This window comes from Canis aureus, chromosome 27 (assembly GCF_053574225.1).
Source record: "Canis aureus isolate CA01 chromosome 27, VMU_Caureus_v.1.0, whole genome shotgun sequence".
Taxonomy (NCBI): Eukaryota; Metazoa; Chordata; class Mammalia; order Carnivora; family Canidae; genus Canis; species Canis aureus.
The window spans coordinates 24,952,729-24,968,686 of NC_135637.1; the positions used below are offsets into that span (position 1 = coordinate 24,952,729).

A 15,958-nucleotide genomic window follows, 5' to 3' on the forward strand; every position below is an offset into this window, starting at 1 on the left:
TACAGTTATTATATCCTCTTATTGCATTTATTTTTTTATCATTATGTAATGCCTTTCTTTTTCTTTTGTTACAGTCTTTGTATCTACTTAGTCTGATACAAGGATTGCTACTACAGCTTTCTTTCATTTCTATTTGCATGGAATGTCTTTTTCGATCTCTTTACTTTCAGTTTGTATGTGTCTTTAGGGCTGAAGTAAGGCTCTTCAGGGAACATATGGATGAGTATTGGTTTTTTATCTGTTTGCCTATGCTGTGCCTTTTGATTGGAACATTTAGTCCTTTTACATTTAAAGTAATTATATTTAAGGATTTTATTTATTTATTCATTCATGAGAGATATAGGCAGAAGGAGAAACAGCTCCTTGGGGGGAGCCTGATGCAGGACTCAATCCTAGGACCCTGGGATCACTCCCTGAGCCAAAGGCAAATGCTCAACCGCTGAGCCACCCTGCCCCTAAAGTAATTTTTGATAGATATGTACTTACTGACATTTTGTTGTTTTCTGGTGGTTTTTGTAGCTCTTCTCTGTTCCTTTCTTCTCTTGCTCTCTTTCCTTGTGATTTGTTGACTGTATTTAGTGTTATGTTTGGATTTCTTTGTGTGTGTGTGTGTGTGTGTGTGTGTGTGTGTGAGATGTTATGTGTAAATAGTACAGGTTTTTGGTTTGTGGTTTTCATAAGGTTCATCTGTAACACCCTCTGTATATAGCAATCTATTTTTTGATGGCTACTTAAGTTGAACTGTATTCTAAGAGTGCTACATTTTTAGCCAACCATTTTATGTTTTTGACATCATATATTACATCTTTTTATTTGTATATACATTAACTATTATACTTGCTTTTACTACTTTGGTTTTTAATTTTCATACTAGCCCTATAAGTGGTTGATCCAGTACTGTTATTATGTGTTTGTTTTTACCTGTGAGATTTTTTTCTTTCACAGTTTTCTTAACTTCAAGTTTGGCCTTTTCTGCTCAAAGAAATCCCTGTGACATTTCATGTAAGGCCGTTTTAGAGGTGATGAACTCTTTTAACTTTTTTTTTATTAATCTAGGAAACTGTTTATCTCTCCTTCAGTTCTGAAAGATAACCTTGCTGGGTAGATCATCCTTGGTTTTAGGTTTTATCCTTTCAGCACTTTGAAGGTATCCTGCCATTCCCTTCTGGTCTGCAAATGATCTGCTGAAAAGTCACCTAGAAGTCTTATAGACATTCCCTTGTGTGTAACTAATTGCTTTTCTCTTGATGCTTTGAAGACTCTCTCCCTTTAATTTTTGGCATTTTTATTTCTGTGTTTCTCAATGTGTCCCTCTTCGAGTTTATCTTATTTGGAGCTCTGCATGTTTCCTGGACCTGATATCTGTTTCCTTCTTGAGTTTAGGGAAGTTTTCAGCTTTTTCTTCAAATAAGTTTTCTGTCTTCCTCTCTCACTTCTTTGAAGAGTTTAATAATGTGAATGTTAGTACACTTGATCTAGTAGTCACAGAGGTCCCTTAAACTATCCTTAGGTTTAAAAATTCTTTTTTCTTTTTGCTGCTTATCTTGATTTTCACTGCCCTGTGTCCTAAACTGCTGATCAGTTCTCCTCTGTCATCTGATCTGCTTTTGGTTTTCTCTAGTGTGTTTTTTATTTCAGTTATTGTATTCTTTAGTTCTAATTGGTTCTTTTCCATATTTTCTTTCTCTTGAAATTCTCACTCTATTTGCCCATTCTTCTCCTGAGTTTGATAAGCACCTGTACAATCGCTACTTTGAACTCCTTATCAGGTAGATAACTTATCCCTTCTTTTAGTTTCTTTTCTAACGTTTTATCTTGCTTTTCTGTTTGTTTGTTTGTTTGGAACATCTTCCTTTGTCTCCTCATCTATCTGACACTGTGTGTGTGTTTTTGTCTGTTAGGTAGATCAGTTATATCTTCAGGTTTTGAAGGAGTGGCCCTTGTGTGAGCTGTGTGCACCATCCTGTTGGCTGGCCTGTGACTGTTGCAGGCATGCTGGTGGGCAAGGCTGGTGACCCAGTCTGCTGGCTGCAATGCCCAGCAGCAATTGCAGCACACACACTGATAGGCGGGGCTGGCTCCTGGCACAGCTGGCTGAGAGGCCCAGACTCAGCTGCTCTGGGTGTGCTGGTATGCATGGCTAGCCCCCGGTGTGGCTGGCAAGGCCCAGCCACAACTATTGCAGGTGTGCTGGTGAGTGAGAGCCACTTTGGGGGTACAGCAGTCCCAGCCAAGGCTCCCTGCTGTGTCCAGCAGGGTGGGAACAACATTGGAAGGCCATCTGCTGGGGTGGGTCAGTTGAGTGGACAGGTCTAGAGGTGAACACCAGGGCAGGAGAGCAGTTCTAGCAAGGCAGATGGAAAGTATCAGAAATGGCACCCACTAATGCTAGAACAGCTAGAAGGTAGCTCCTGTGGTAGGAGGGTAATAATAATAATGGCTCTTACCAGGGCACCTGGGTGGCTCAGTTGAGCATCTGCTTTCAGCTCAGGTCATAATCTCCAAGTCCTGGGATCAAGACCCATGCTCCTTGCTCAGCAGGGAGTCTGCATCTCCCTCTCCCTCTGCCCCTCCCCCCACAGTCATTTTCTCTCTCAAATAAATAAAATCTTTTTTAAAAAATGGCTCTACCAGCACTTCTGTTTCCAGAGAAGGTTCCTACCAATCTTTGTACTCTCTGCACATGCCCTAAACTTACCAAATCTTCACATGTGACTTATACAAACTGTTGGCTCTGTGCTAGATCTAGGAGCTAGTGAATTTGTGCAGGACCCTTTAAGAGCAGTCTTAGTTTCCTATAACCCTCCAGCACTCCCCCAGTTAAGACCCACTGACTTTCAAAGCCAGAAGTAATGGGAGTTTATCTTCTCAGTACAGGTCCTAAGGACACGGTCCGCAATGTAGGGCTTGAACCCTTCACTCTTCAGGGAGGACTGCTGTCCCTGTGGTATCCATCCCACTTGGGTTGTTGCACCAGGGGTATCAGTTCTGAGAAGACCATGTTCTGCCTTTCCTGTGGCATTTACTTTATATTCCTAGCTGCGGGAGATCTGTTCTGCTCTCACAGAGACTTGCTCTGTAAATAGTTGTAGTCCTGGTGTGTCTATAGGAGGAAGACATTTTCCTCTGGCTGCTTTCAGGATTTTTCTATTTAATTTCAGTTTTCATCATTTTGATTATGGCTGTCCCTACGCATATTCTTCCTTGTATTTATCCTTTTTGGGGATTTCTGAATTTCTTGTAAGTAGAAAGTACTCACCCTATTGAGTGAGTTTTTGGTCATTATTCATTCATTCAGATTTTTCTCTTTCTCTGTTTTAGGAATCAAGTTTAACCTCTTCATTTATCCCAAGTCCCCAAAGCTCCATTCATTTTTTAAAATATTATTTTCTCTGTAAATATTGTCTAATTTCTATTGATGTCTCTTCAAGTTCATGTGCCCTCCTATTATCTTCAAGATGATATTAACCCATCCAGGGAATTTTTCCTATGTTAGATATTGTAATTTCAAATCTAAGATATCCATTTAGTCCTTTTACATACTGTCCACTTCTCTGCTGACTTTTTTATTTATTCATTCCTTATAAGTGTTTTCTCCTTGTGTCCTAGAACATAATTGTAATAGCTACTTTAAATTCTTTCGTTGTAAATTTCAACAGGTTGGGTCCTGTCAGGGTCAGCCTCCATTGATGTCTGTGAGTCTCTGAGTATGGCCTGAATTTTCCTGTTTCAAAGTTATGTGAAGTACATTTGGATTTTATCCTAGACATTGTAAATGATGTACTATAAAGACTTTGAATTCTGTTGTATTCCTCCTAAGAAAATTGGGAATTTTTTCTTTTCTTTTTTAAATCCACCCATTAGGTTGTCTGAACTGGAACTGGAAACTCATCTACTCCACAGTGGGGAACGTTCAAAATTTTGTTTGGCTCTTTGATCTTTATGTGGCTACTTGGGAGTCTGTTGTTCATGTGTGTGCTTCAGGGGTTAGCCAGAGATTTGGATGGTGTTTATGACACAGTTTTGGGATACTCCTCTCTTGTCCTCTCCTTTATAGCATTTTCTTCCTCACCAGCTGCTGCATTTGTCCTGAAATCTTTCCTTTTGAACAAGGAAGACTATAGATTATTTAAATCTGCATTTTTGCCTCTTGACATGGCATGGATTGGGGCCTACCCGAGGTAAAAAATGCAAAACCCGTCCTAGTGCTCAATACTCCACTATAGAATTTCCCTTCTTTTGATTGCTTTCCAGTGCTTTTAGGTAATTTGTAAAAATATATTTTGTCCAGTGTTTATAATTTTGTTATATGTGGAACTGTTTTTCCTGTAGGTGTTACTACATGATTAGAATGCAAAGTCTCTGGGCTCTTTATAATGCTTTAGTTTTGTAGACATTTGAGGAGAGCCATTCCACATGGACCCTCATGAGTCCCTATTTTAAGAGCTGAATTACATGATAGGCAATAGTATTAGCCATGACTTTAAGCTTTGGCTGGGAGATTTGACAGTGGTAAGTGGACCAGGAATCCTTTATTTGCATTAGATCAGGTTGAGTTATTTCTCTGAACTGTGTGTCATGAGGATGCTGCAATGTTATAGAGCCAGTAGCTTCAACAGGTCTTAAGTTTCATATTCATGCAGAGTCCAGGGAGGGAAAAGTCCATTCCCTGTGGTCAGTAAATGTTAAATCATTATGAGAAACCATTTCAGTCTTGTAAGTGATTCAAAATACTATATAATTTAGAGCAGTGATGGATTTGGGTGTGCCCAAGGAAAAGAAAATTGCCTACAATATGAGGAAGTTTCAGATACATAACCATCTGTGTCTTGATGGAGGGGGGTGTAACATAAAGATGTATGATGCCATTTGTAAAACTAATTTCTCTTTCCATTTAATCTCTTGTTGCCTAAGAAAATGCAGCTAGTAATTAAGATACCATTTTGGTCTTGCTTGTAAGTGCAGTTTCCTTCATTAAATTTCACACTTGTGAAAAGGAGCTATTAAGAGACAGCCTAAGGTAACACTTTTGAATAGCTAACTTTGTTAAAAATACGTTTTCCAAATTTCTTGCAATAAAATGTAATTGCATTTTCTGTTTTCACTTGTGTAGAATCTTCTCACATATTATCTATTAGAGATAAGACTTGATGCTGCAGGGAATATTCTGCTAAACTGGAGGAGTACAGTGACTTCTGAGCTCCTTTCCTTGTCATTTATAATAAATAAAGTTTTCTGGCTTCTCTAATTTTTCTTACAGTTCACTTCCCATAAGGTTAAGCGGTGGCAAGAGAGAGATTCCAGAATACATAGTATTTTAAAAGTGTCGAGTTTTTAAAATATTTGTTATTAAATTAAACTGGTTAGAAAGCAATCAATAAATAATCATTGAGCCTGTACTGCAACACTAGAGTACCTTGATGTCAAACCTTTAAAGTGAAAAACAAAACAGAGTGAGGGAAGAAAAAAATAAAGGAAAAAACCATACAGTTTTTTACTGTTCATAATAATACCAAATCATAGACAATGAAAGGATGTTCTACTTTATAAAAATGAATACAGGGATCCCTGGGTGGCGCAGTGGTTTAGCACCTGCCTTTGGCCCAGGGCGCGATCCTGGAGACCCGGGATTGAATCCCACATCAGGCTCCCGGTGCATGGAGCCTGCTTCTCCCTCTGCCTGTGTCTCTGCCTCTCTCTCTCTCTGTGACTATCATAAATAAATAAAAATTTAATAAATTAATTAATTAATTAATTAATTAATTTAATTAAATAAATAAAAATGAATACATAGTAAAATTATTGCTGTTGTATGCATCAACAGTGAACTTCTTATATGACATGTCTTTACTATTTAATGTGTTGTGATTTTTCCTTTGGAATTAAGTCCTTGTTTCTGTGGCTGGTTGACAGTATAATATAGATGAAAATGTTTTTACATTAAATATTAGTATAACATCTAAATGTTCTGTCTCAGCTTAAGACAGATCTTAATTCAAATACTTTTATTAGTATCTTTGTCATATAGGAGAAACACTGCTTCTTTCTCGCCACTAACTGAAATCCATTGCATATTTTTAAAAAGTGACCATATTAATGTGCTTACTTCTAAAGTTCTTTCCTCACACAGGTGATAATATAAGCATTCTTCTTTATTTGTATTAATTTTAACCTAAAAAGATAATCTTAAAGAAAAGTCTTGTTGTCTTTTAGTTTTATGTTATCCTTAGCTGCTTCTTAGGATTATTAATAGAATGTGTAGTTGTTATGGATGATTTTGTGATATGAATGCTTTTCTACAGAGAACGAGATGAAAACTCTAAATTTGCTGAATTCAAAGGTAAAAATCTTTTTGAATTCAACAATTTTAATCTAGATTGAAATCAAATAAAGTTATATAGTTCAAAATGTGTTTTCTTCAAATTAATGCACAAAAATCAAAAATCTGTAACCTCATATATACAATGACCACCTAGACCAATGAAAGAGATAACTTTATTGTCATTTCAAAGACAATAAAGTACTTAGGAATGAAGTTAATGAAATGTTTAAATGTTATATGAAGATAACTTTATGACATTCTTGAAATACACAAATGTAGACTTGAACAAATGGAAAGATGCTATGTGTTCTTGAAAAGGATGTTTCAATATCACAAAGATGTCAGTTTCTCTCCATGTTGAAAAAAAGCACAATCCTAGTAAAAATATCAACAAGTTTTTTTTCAAGGAAGCAGATTATTTATAAAATGCATATGGAAAAATAAAAAAGTAAAAATAGTAAGGAAATCCCTGAAAAAGAAAGGTAATGAGTAGAGTGTGGGTTAGCCCTAACAAGTATTGAAACATCATAAAGCCTTCAGAATTTAAAAAGAGAGATGTGGTAACATTATAGATGTATTGATGGGACAGAAGAGAAATTCCAAAAACAGACCCATAAATATGGAGATTTGGTATATGGATTTTGCCATCTCAAAGCAAATCAAAGATAGTCTTTTTTTTTTTTTAAGATTTTACTTATTTATTTGAGAGGGACCATGAGCTGCTAGGAAGGGCAGAGGCAGAGGGAGAAGCAGACTCCCTGCTGAGCAGGGAGACTGACGTGGGACTTGATCCCAGGACCCTGAGGTCATGACCTGAGCCAAAGGCAGATGTTTAACCAACTAAGCCACCCAAGCGCCCAAAGACAGTCTCTTTAATAAGTAGTGTTGAGGGATCCCTGGGTGGCGCAGCGGTTTGGCGCCTGCCTTTGGCCCAGGGCGCGATCCTGGAGACCCGGGATCGAATCCCACATCGGGCTCCCGGTGCATGGAGCCTGCTTCTCCCTCTGCCTGTGTCTCTGCCTCTCTCTCTCTCTCTGTGACTATCATAAATAAATAAAAATTAAAAAAAATATATATTAAAAAAAATAAGTAGTGTTGAGATCACTGGATCACAATTTGAGAAAAAAATAATGGATCTAATCCTCACACTGCACTCAGTCAAATCAATAACAAATTGGGAAATAGTGTTTGCAACCTATGTTACAGAGGCTAATCTCAGTCTACAAGGAGCTCACAAAAAATGAGATCAGAAACCCAATAAAAGACTGAGACTGGGCAGAGAGTCAATGGCATTTGAATGTATTTAACAATGCTCAGCCCCACTCATAGTAACAGAAGTTCAAATCAACACCACAATATGTGATACAACAGAATTCTATATGGCAATAAGAAGGAACAAACTATTGATACCAATATTATGCTAAGTGAGAGAGACCTGACACAAAGGCTATATACACTGATTATGTTTCTATAACATTCTGGAAAAGGCAAAACTTTAGAGACAGAAATCAGATCCATGGCTGTCAGGGACTACGCGTAGTGGGAATAGGACAGGAGGGAAGGGATCCCTGGGTGGCGCAGCGGTTTGGCGCCTGCCTTTGGCCCAGGGCGCGATCCTGGAGACCCGGGATCGAATCCCACGTCGGGCTCCCAGTGCATGGAGCCTGCTTCTCCCTCTGCCTATGTCTCTGCCTCTCCTTCTCTCTCTCTCTCTCTCTCTCTCTGTGACTATCATAAATAAATAAAAAAATTAAAAAAAAAAAGACAGGAGGGAAATGTTTGGTATGGTGGTGGTCACATGAGCATATTTATCAAAACCCATCTAACTACACCAAAAAAGGTGAATGTTATTGTATGTAAATTTTGCCTCAAAAAACCTTGAGTTTTAAAACAAACCACACTATGATATCATTTCTTTCTTACTAGTTTAGTGAAAATCTCGAAATTTTATAAGACTGTTCGAGATGCTGTGGGGAAATAGACGCTCTCATACATAACTGGTGGTAGTACGTAATGGCACAGCCCTTATATAGGGGAATTTGGTACTATCTAAAATAATTACATAGGCATTTATTTTATCCACTGATCTAGAAGTTCTATTAACAGCCTCAGTATATTCCATTGAGTACATAATTCATTATGTAACTGGTCTCCTTCTGGTGGACGTTAAAATTTCTAACTTCCTTTTGCTATTACAAACATTGCTGTAAGGCAAAACCATTTCATGTAAGTTGATATATCAGTAGGCAAAATTCTGAAAAATATAATTGCTGTGTAAAATGAAAGGTGCATGTTTAATTTGAAGAGTAGTGGTAGCAGATTGCCACCAGTACAGATTGTACCAATTTACATTCTTATCACTGTTGTATGAGTAGGACTGTTTCCCTTCAGTCTTGCCAACAAAATGTGTTATCAAGTTTCTGGATTTTTAACAAACTTATCTTATTTTAGTTTTATCCTTTGGTTGGTTTCCTATTAAGTTGCTGGTCTCCTATATTAGAGAGGTTAACCCTTAGTAATATGAATTATAAGTATTTTTCCCATTTTGTCCATTGTGTGTTTTGGTGATATTTTTTTCCTATACAGAAGTTTTTTGTTTTTATGAGGTTAAATATCTTTCATACTTTATGAATTTTGAATCTAGTTAAAATGGCTTTTCCCAGTCTAAAATTATTATAGAACTTTGCCGTAATTTTTTCTAGTGCCTTTACCAAATTTTTTTCCATTTTTTACATTTAACTGATTTCATATGGAATCCTGGTGTATAGTTTTTAAAATAGTTATTCTAATACTGTTTATTGAATGGCCTGTTTCCGTCCTAGTGACTTGCAGTGCTACCTCTACCGTATATTAACTTACCATGTGTTAGAGTCTAATTCCATTATTCCAGTTTTGTTTTATCTGCCTATTAGGTGCTAGAACCACACTTTCTTAATTGAGGCTTTTGCTATTTGGTATGGCCAGTACCTCATTCCTTTATTCTTTCATTCTTTCCTTCCTCATCAGAGTTTTTCTAGATAACTCTACGTTTTTTATTTCCAAATGAACTTTTGAGTTGTTCCATCTAGGTGAAGAATGGCAAAACCCTCCAAAATAATGCTTAATACTATCAGAAACTTTTAAATTAAAATGGTCTTAAATGTATAAATCAGCAACAAGAGAACAACTATTTTCTTCCTAAGTAAGCACATAGCTTACTTCACAGTTTGAAACCAGAATTTTTGGCTTTACATTTGAAAGATTAAAATACTAAAGATAACGTTGCATAGTAAAATAGCAATACCTATAATACAGTTATTACTAATGTAATAGCATCTCACAGTGTATTTAAAATCATTCACAATTAGGGATCCCTGGGTGCCTCAGCAATTTGGCACCTGCCTTCGGCCCGGGGTGTGGTCCTGGAGTCCCGGGATCGAGTCCCACCCACATCGGGCTCCCTGCATGGAGCCTGCTTCTCCCTCTGCCTGTGTCTCTGCCTTGCTCTCTGTCTCTCTGTGTCTCTCATGAATTAATAAATAAAATCTTTTTAAAAAATCATTCACAATTCTATTTACTAAAGTGCTTCTAGTAATGTGTCCCTTTTTGTTTATGTATAACTGTTTACTTCTCTTACTAGTCTCCTATATGTTCTAATGAAACAAAGCTTCTCGTCATAAACACTCAAGTTTTAGCTTGACATTATGATACAACTCTTAACCACCTCCTCCTGTCTCCCTCTATCCCTTACTACGTGTTTAGATCAAATTGCATCATTAAAACACAAATATTTTGTGGATATTTCAAAAATCCAAGAGTCAACTCAAAAAGCAATAACACAGCCAAATATAAGCAATTAAAAAAAAATTACCAGTTATTCTATACACCAGAACTTGTTAGTTTCTTAACTGTTTTAAGAAAATATCATATGAGAAAAGACCTCGTTTACAATAGGAATAGATCTATATTTACCTAGGAAAAATGAATTTAACAAGAAATATGCAAATATTTGAAGAAAGTTACAAAATTTTAATAAAGGAAATGAGAACCATCTGAATAAATGGAGAAACAAATTGGAAAACAGTATAACACTTTCCTAAGATAATATTTGTACATAATACAATTCCAACACAAATTATGATGGGATTATTTGGAAGCTTAAGAGTTTGTTTTAAGACAAAACAAGATATTTTTAGTTTAATGTGTTTATTTTAAAGTTTATCAAGAAGAGGGGCACCTGGGTGCCTCAGTGGGTCTGAGGTCTGACTCTTGATTTTGGCTCAAGTCATGATCTCAGGGACATCAGATCGAGCCCCATGTCGGTTCCACACTAGATGTGGAGACTGGTTGAGATTCTCTTTGCCTCTCCCCCCGCCTTTCTTTCCCTCTCCCTGGGGAAAAGAAAAAAATTTTATCAAGAAGAAAAGAGTCTGGAAAATTTTGAAGAAGAGGCATGCAAAAGACTTTCTGTGTAAGATACTAGACTGTACTGTAAAGCTGCAGTATTACAACAGTATGGATCTCTGGCAGGAACATTGGATTAAAAAAGAAGAAACCACTAAAATACCAGAAGCATATGTAGGTTTTTCCCCACTGTTTTTTTTTTTTTTCAAGATTTTATTTATTTATTCATGAGAGACAGAGGCAGAGGCAGAGAGAGAAGCAGGCACCCCCGCCGGAGCAGGGAGTCTGATATAAGGAAGCAATCTCAGGACCCTGAGATCATGACCTGAGCCGAAGGGAAATGCTTAACTGACTGAGCCATCCAGGTGCTCCTACCCACCATTTTATTATGAAAAATTTCAAACATGTAGAAAAGTTGGACGAATTTTACAGCAAACATATATGGCTAGACCTAGATTCTACCATTAACCTCTTAGTGTTCTTGCTGTATCACGTATTTCTCCATGTAGTCATCCTTCAATCCAAAATTTTGAATTCATTTCAAAGTAAATTTAAGATATCTGTGTTCTGGGGATCCCTGGGTGGCGCAGTGGTTTGGCGCCTGCCTTTGGCCCAGGGCGCGATCCTGGAGACCCGGGATCGAATCCCACGTCGGGCTCCCGGTGCATGGAGCCTGCTTCTGTCTCTGCTTCTCTCTCTCTGTGTGACTATCATAAATAAATAAAAGTTAAAAAAAAAAAAAAGATATCTGTGTTCTTTCCCCTTTTAAACATTCCAGCATGTGTATTATTAACTGGAATTTCTTTAAAATGAGGCTTATATGTTTACAGTTTTGAAATAATTAGACCCTTATAAGTTTATCATAAAATTTAATTTCAAAGGGAAAAATCGGGTATATTAATAAAGAGGTAGAAATTAATACAGTACTATCAGATTACCAAACTTTAAGATTTAAAACATAGACAGGGATGCCTGGGTGGGTCAGTCAGTTAAGCATCCAACTTGTGATTTTGGTTCAGGTCATGATGTCATAGGTCATGAGATTGAGCCCCATATTGGGCTCTGCACTCAGTGGAGAGCCTGCTTGAGACTCTCTCCCTCTGCCCTTCCCTCCATTCATGTTCTCTCTTTCTCAAATAACTCTTTAAAAAACACTTTAAAAAATAAAATTGAACATAGACAAACCCCAATTTGGGCAAGAGGTTGAGGAACCAAGCACCTTCACTCGTTGTTTGTAACAGTATTAATGAATTCAACTTCTTTGGAAAGCAGGTTGCTGATATATATTCATATATTAAATGTGCAAAACTTCTGACCTAGTAATTCCATTTAAATTTGTTTCAAGGCAATATATATACTAGATTGTTTAATATCTTAACATCATTTATAAGAGTGAAAAATTGAAAACCCAAATTAAAATAGGGAATTGATAATTTGTGGTCACTTATACTGCTGAGTCTGTATCTATTAATAATGATAATGTTGAGTCATAGACAACAAATTGGCATATGTAAATCTTGCCATATCAGTAGTTACATTAAATATGAATAGAGTAAGTATTGCAACCAAAGACAAGGTGTGTGTCAGACTGCAAGATCCAAAGTATATACAAAAGTCTTGAAACTCAAAGATATAAATAGCATGAATATATAAAGAGAAAAATGTGCACCATGAAGACTAACCACAAAGGAGCTGGTGGAACTACATTGATACCAAGCAAATAGACTTTTAAAAATACTACTAGAAACAAAGGAGAGAGATGTTTTGTAATGATAGAAGGGCCAAAACTTCAGATAGATTTAAATTCATAAGTGCACCTAATAACAGTGCACTCAAATACATGAAGCAAAACCAAGCAAAATTCAAAGGAAGAAGAGACAAATTCAACAATTATAGATGGATACTTCAATACTCTTCTCTTAGTAATTGATGTAAAAAAAACCTAGACAGAAAGTAAGGATATGAAAAACTTGAGTAGTATTATCCCAACTTTGTCTAACTGAAGTATATGGAACTTTCCACCCAGAAATGCCAGAATATACATGCTTTGCAAGTGCATATAGAGCATTATTATTCAAATTATGTACTCGGTGCAAGAGAATTAAGTTAGGAAGCAATAAGTTACATTCTTCAACCACACATAGATAAATTAGAAATTAACAATAGAAAGAAATTTGGGCAACGCTTGAATACTTGGATATTAAACAATACACTTAAATAATTCATGAGCCAAAGAAGAAATGTCATGTAAAACATCTTGAATTGAAAAATGAATACACAACATGAAAACAATTTATGAGATGTAGCAGAAGCAGTGCTTTAGAAGGTGATAGCTTTAAACATATTAGGAAATTCCAAAATTCATAAGCTAAACATCCACCTGAAGTTAGAAGACCAAATCAGTATCATGTAATGAAGGAAATAATAACATTCAGAAGAGAAGTTGATGAAATAGAAAACAAAAAGACAAAATCTGTGGAACCAAAAATTAGTTCTCTGAAAAGATTTTTAAATATTGTCTTTTCTTAGACTAACCAACGAAAAAGACAACACACAAATTACCAGAATGAGGACTGAAAGAGGAGAAGTGATTATGAACCTTACAAAGAACTGAAAGAGTATTATGAATTTCTTTAAGTTCATAATGGACATTGGACAACTTAAACATCAGAAATTAGATAATATCAATAGAATAGACAAGTTCTTAGAGACAAATTACCAAATAAAGGAGAAATAGGAACTCTATATGCGTATCTAAATGTTAAGAAATTGAATTAGTATTTAAATGTCCAACAAAGAAAAGCCTCAGCCTATATGGTTTTGCTAATGAATTCTACTACTTAAGAAAGGATTAATATCAGGACACCTGAGTGGCTCGCTCAGTCATTTGAGTATCTTACTTACTCTTGGTTTCAGCTCAAGTGATGATCTCAAAATCCTGGGATTAAGCCCCACATCAGCCCTGCATGGAGCTCCACACTCAGCATGGAGTCTGCTTGTCCCTCTCCCTGCTCCTCCCTCCCCCGCCCCACACTTGCTCACTTGCTTTCTAATAAATCTTTTAAAAAAGATTAATATTAATTTTTCACAAACCTGTCCCAAAATTAGGAGAGAACAATTCACAATGTATTCTGTGAGGCCACTGTTACTCCGACACCCCAGACATCACAAAGAAAGAGAATTATAAACTAGTATCTCAAATACAGATGCAAAAACTCTCGACAAAATGCTAGCAAACCAAATCCGGCAACATATAAAAGTGTTAAGACCAAGTGAGATTTATTGCAGGAATGCAAGGTTTGTTTATCATCCAAAAATCAGTTACTGTACCATTACACATGAATAGAATAAAAGACCAGTAACATTTTGGTAGATGTGGAAAAGATGTTTGAAAAAGTTCGACACTCCTTGATGCTAAAAATCACTCAAGATACTAGGAGTAGAAGGGAACTTCCTTTGAAGGAAGGGTAAAGGGCATGGTAGAAAAACCCACAAACACTAATGTAAGAGCTAACTAATGTTAGAGGTTCTAGCCGGGACAACTAAGCAAGAAAAAAGTCATCTTTTTAGAAAGGAAGAAGTAAGATTATCTCTAATTGCATATATCATGGTCTTGTACATAAAAAATCCTGAAGAAGGGTACCTGGGTGGCTCAGTAAAGCATCTGGCTTCAACTCAGGTCATGATCTCAGGGTCCTGGGATTGAGCCCTGTGATGGGTTTTGTGCTCCATGGTAGTCTGCTTCTCCCTCTCCCATCTCACTCGTGCTCTCCCTCTCTCAAATAAATAAATAAAATCTTTTTTTAAATCCTAAAGAATACACTGAAAAATAACCAAGTTTAACAAGATTACAGGATACAAGATCAGTATACAAAAATCAGTTATATTGTGACTCAACTTTCAATGAACAAACCAACAATGAAATTAAGAACCTTAATAATGAAATTAAGAAACCAATACTGAAGACTCACTTTCAATGAACAAACCAATAATGAAAAACCAATAATCTATAGTAGCATCAAAAAGAATAAAATACTTAAGAATAAAGTTAGAAAAAAAAGTACAAAACTTACAGTATTAGCTTGCTAGGAGCACCATAATGAAGCACAAACTGGTTGCGTTAAACAACAGAAATTTATTTTCTCATAGTTCTGGTGGCTACAACTCCAACATCAAAGTGTTAGCAGGGCTGGTTCTTTCTGAGGGCTGTGAGGGAAAATGTGTTTTATGCCTCAATTTCTGATGGTTTGCTAGTAATCTTTGGCATTCCTTGGCTCCTGCTGCATCACCCTGATCACAAGGTGTTCTAAGTATGTCTGTGTCTGTGTGTCCACATTTCTCCCTTATGTAAAGACACCAGTCCTACTGAATTGAGGCCTACCTTAATGACTTCATCTTAACTCAGATCTGCAAAGACCTTGTTTCTAAATAAGATCACATTCACAAATAGTGGATGGGTTAAAACTTCTATATCTTTTGAGGGGACACAATTTAACCCACAACACTTACATTCCAAAAGTACCAAACATAAAAGTCAAAGACCTAAATGTAGAAGGTAAGACTGTAGGAATGCTGACAACACTGAATCTATCTTTGGCTCTCCACCTTGTTCATGCCTATGCAATGACTCCCTAGGGGCTACGTATTCCAGGCCCTTTGGAGGTTAATGTACACCATACTGGAATGCAGGAAGGCTTGTTTGGATCTCCCCTAAAGTGATGCACAGAAGGGAGCACTTCAGGTGACCAGGAGAAATAACTGGTGCACAGAGGGCCCCACTTTGGACAACTACCCTGTGACCTCACCACCATGCCCCTCCATAAAAGCTAGGGAGTAAGGTCGGGATTGGGTGGAGAATAGCTGTGAGAATGCCTGCATACCACCTGGATCACCTGTCCACCTGCCTGATCCCCCATCAACAAGTTACCCTGAATAAAATGTGTAAATGATATGGAGTGGCTTGCTTAACTTTTCAATATTAAAGTGCCTTCTCACTCCGGACAATATATTAATGCCCCTCCTCTGCCTTCTAACAAAAGACAGTCATGTTTATGGATCAGAAAACTTATAGTGATATTCTGTAAATCAATCTACAGATTCAATTCAGTCCCGTCAGTGGCTCTTTACAGAAATTGATAAGATGATCTAAACTCCATGTGGAAATTCAAGAGGCCTCAGAATAGCCAAAACAATCCTGAAAAAGAACAATGTTGGTGGACTCACATATCCTAATTTCAAAATTAATATAAAGTG

The 15,958-nt window shown here is 36.8% G+C and overlaps 1 long non-coding RNA gene across 12 annotated transcripts in view; it reads left to right on the forward strand.

The window, feature by feature from the left end:
• LOC144298994 (uncharacterized) overlaps positions 1–15,958 on the forward strand; it is a 67,320-nt gene that overhangs the window by 17,824 nt on the left and 33,538 nt on the right. The window contains exon 4 of one of the 12 annotated variants that reach the window (XR_013365823.1): positions 6,303–6,340. The exons of the other annotated variants lie outside the window; for them this stretch is intronic. This is a non-coding gene — a long non-coding RNA (uncharacterized LOC144298994). The remainder of the gene's footprint in view (positions 1–6,302; positions 6,341–15,958) is intronic. 12 annotated transcript variants of the gene reach the window in all.